Here is a 3,756-nt window from a genome sequence, read left to right as displayed (position 1 = left end):
TAGAAATTAATTTAGGGGAAACATTAAATATTTTTAATTATTAATTTATTTTTGTCCACTCACTCTAACGTTATTAAATGTTTTCCCCTGGGCCCTCGTTTTAAATTGCCCAGTCTGCAGAGTTCGGGTTGGATCTAGTAGGAGACGAGGCATAGTCACCCGCTTTTCGGCCAGTTTTCATCAGTAGGTTACCTGTTCAACCTACTTGTGTTTTCTTGCTTCCGCTTGTGTTTAGTAGCTCTGAATACTTTAGAATTTTTGTATATTATGTGATATTCAGAAGCGTTAAATTAAGAGTGTAATATGAAATTTTCGAGTTAGGGTTGTCCATCTGCAAGGGAGATTTTCTTAATCTTTTCAGTAAATTTTCCTTGGAGGTGGTCCCCGCACGACTTACTCTGGGTTTCAGGGTGAAATTCGGGGTGGGTCGTGTCAGTAGTGGTGACACCTCTTTGTATTTCAAGAATTTCCAACTGATTCGTACAATGCCTTTTTGCAGAAGGCTGACGAGGGGGGAATCGTGGGGCTCTACCATGTAGGGTTAGGATTTGGCCGTGAACTTCAATGGCATTAGCTCCCGTTGCAAGAGTACAATACTGGAGGAGTTGGCCATTACGAATCAAGTGCTCTATTGCATTGTGGAGGCCATGGCACATCTCAGTGGCGTGGCCGTTGTCGTCGTGGTAAGCACAATATATATTCCATGTTGCGCGCCGGGCCTTTTTTGGATACTTGCTTTTAGGTGGCGAGGGGATGACGTCTTTGTGCTTGGCTCATATATCCTCGTATGTAGTGGTTAAAGCTGTGTGGACCTCATAACGAGGTGGTGGGGAGGAGCGACGTTATTGCTGTTGGGGGCTCTGCTCCCGGGACCGATAAGGATGGTCACGTCCCCGCTGCCCACTGTGGCGACGGTCTGAACCGCGCCCTTGGTTGTTATCACGGGAGCTGTTATGCTGCTTGCCTTTGTCCTGCCCTCGGTCATAATAGTCATAGTTTTGTTGGGATTGTTGCTTCGGGGGTAGGGCTGGGAGTGCTAATGTGGTGGTTGGGTTAGAATGTCCAAATGTGGCAAACTCGGCACGTGCCCAGCGGACAGCAAGGTCCATCAAGGCATCGCATGACCCTGGAGAGTTCCTATTAATCTCCATTAGGAAGCTGCCGGGAAGTAAGGCTTGGCGAAAAGCTTGTTCAGCGACTCGGGGCTCCAAGTTGTGACAACGTGTCGTGGCTGATTACCACCGGGACAGTAACTCATGAAGTCTTTCACCCTCTTTTTGCTTGATGTGGAACAAGGCATCCACACTGCGGTAAATGCTGGCATGAAGTATGAAGCGGTTGAGGAAGCGTTCCGAGAGGTGGTCAAAATTGTCAATGGAGTTGGAAGGCAAGTTAAGGAACCAACTAAGCACTTCATCTGAGAAGGTTTCTTGGAATGCATGACAGACCATAGCATCTGTGTACCGAGTGGAACTGCATAACGAGGGGAATGTTTCAAGGTGAAGATGAGGGTCCCCGGTGCCCTTATATTTGTCCACTTTGAAAGGCTTGGCCTCGGGTGGCCTCTTTTCCATTTGTACTCGTGGCGTAAAGGGACTTGGGCGATGTCCATATCCCGAGAATAGAGGTCGCTGGCTCCTGCGACTCTCAACACCTTCAATTCGGGAGGCCAACTGAGTGACAGAATTGCTGAGCTGGAGGAGAAGTTGGGTTTGCATGTCGAGAGGTGGGATAGCAGTGTTAGCAGAGTTGAGATTAGGGATGGGTGGATCAGATGTCTCAGGCTGGTTTATCAGGGGAATGGATTCGTTATTGATTGTGGATGGTGGAGGGGCTGGGAGTGGAAAGGATGGGTGAGTGAGTGGATGAGTGACATAAATAATCTGGTTGGGGCCTCTCGGGATCACGGAACTATTCTGTCCTTGGCCAGGAAAAAGAGATGTCAGGGTGGCGTCCGGGGTGGGAGTGACTCTTGCTGCCCGATCTAGACTTTCATTATAGTTGTTGTGGTGATCTAGAGTGGCACGAAGTAGGAATTGTTCCTTTTCCAGTTCGGTGATACGAACCCGGTACGCTTCAGCTTCCACTTTTTCCCTAGCTGCTTGCTCTCGGAACGCGTGTAAGTCTTTTTTCAAAATTTCAAGGGCCGTGGTGGCATCGGGGTGGTTAATGGGGGCTGCGGTAGCCGTAGTTTGATTATGGGATGTGTCTCCAAATTGGAACAGTTCTTTTTCTATCTGAGTTCCGGGTTCGTTTGGGTCATCCACAATTTCCACCATCCTGTTAAGTTAAATGGGAGTTCCACAAGAGGGCCCTCCTTCTAGCGCCAATTGTTTCTACCTCTCCCGGGATCACGGGACGGGAGGTCGAATCCTTTGCTCCGGGTCCTGTAACTGCACAAGCAACAATGCGTCAGGAGTCGGGACTGGGGTGGCCCAGTCTTCAACTCTCCGATGCTTAAGTCAGCGTTTGATTGCTACTTGTATAGTTAAGGGTGGGCAAAAAACCCGAGCTGGCAAAAAAAACTAAACCGGACCGGCCGGCCCGATCGAGCCGGGCCGGGTTTTTTTACGGTCCCTTGTTCAGTTGGTGTCCATTCGGGCCGGGCCCAGATGTACCCGGGCCGGTCCCGGTCCCTATATTTGCTTGCAATTTTAGGCTCGAAAGCCCGGTGTCCATATATGTCATTCAGCGATTGGTTAATTTTGGCAAGCTTATACTAGTAGCATAGGTCCAACCACATAGGATTAGTCAAGCCCTAAGTCAGTAAGTCCAACTAATCCCTCTTCCTCAGTTCCTCTGCCTCACTTCCTCTGTTCCTCAGTTCCTCTCTAATCGACAAATCCCTTCTGCTTGTGAGTCTCGACGAGACGACGACGGTCACGACTCACGACGCCTCTCTTCGGCTCTTCCTCTCTGCCTTTCGGCTAGACGACGACGCACGCCTCTCTTCCTCTCCGGCCTCCGCGGCTCTCCTCCTATCCGGCCTCCGCAGCTCTCTTCCTCTCCGGCTCCGGCCTGCGCGCGTCTCTTCCTCTCCGGCCTCCGCGAGTCTCTTCCTCTCCGGCGTCCGCGCGTCTCTTCCTCTCCGGCGTCCGCGCGTCTCTCGTTCTCCGCCTCAGTCGCCCCGGTAAGCCTTCGCTTCCATCTCTCTTCTCTCATTCCCTCTCTTCCTCTTGAATCTCTAACTCTATCTCAATCGATTATGAATTTGTGATTTTGGACTTTGATTGTGGAGTTGTGGTTGTGTTAAACTGTTAATGACTGTGGTGTTGTGGTTGAGTTAATGATTGTGGTCTGTGGAGTTGTGGTTGTGTTAATGATTGTGATTTAATAATACTGTTTAAGTGCTGGTTGTGTACGTGTGTACTTGTGTTTATGCAGGTTTGATTGTTTAAGATGTCGTCGTCTTCTTCTTCACAATACGGCTGTTATTCAGTCAGTAGTGATAGTGACACTGGGTGTTACAACTCAGGAGATGACATTGAACTGATTGAAGAAGTACAAGGTCAGACTCAGACTGGGAATGATTTCGTTGCGGCGGAGGCTGAGATGCCTGAGAACAAGGAGCCAGAAGTCCCAGAACCAGAAGCTCCAATTGAGGCTGTAGAAGAAGCACCAGCAGCAACTGAGATTTCACGGGGTGTGCCCAAAAAAAGAAGAAGAGGTCCTGCATCAACTCTTCCTAAGCCTGCTTCTAAATTGACTTCAATGGTGTGGCACCACTTTACGAAGTATCAAAGAGAACTCTTCACT

This window comes from Fragaria vesca, linkage group LG7, assembly GCF_000184155.1.
Source record: "Fragaria vesca subsp. vesca linkage group LG7, FraVesHawaii_1.0, whole genome shotgun sequence".
NCBI classification, from domain to species: domain Eukaryota; kingdom Viridiplantae; phylum Streptophyta; class Magnoliopsida; order Rosales; family Rosaceae; genus Fragaria; species Fragaria vesca.
Note: the sequence above shows the minus strand (reverse complement) of the source record.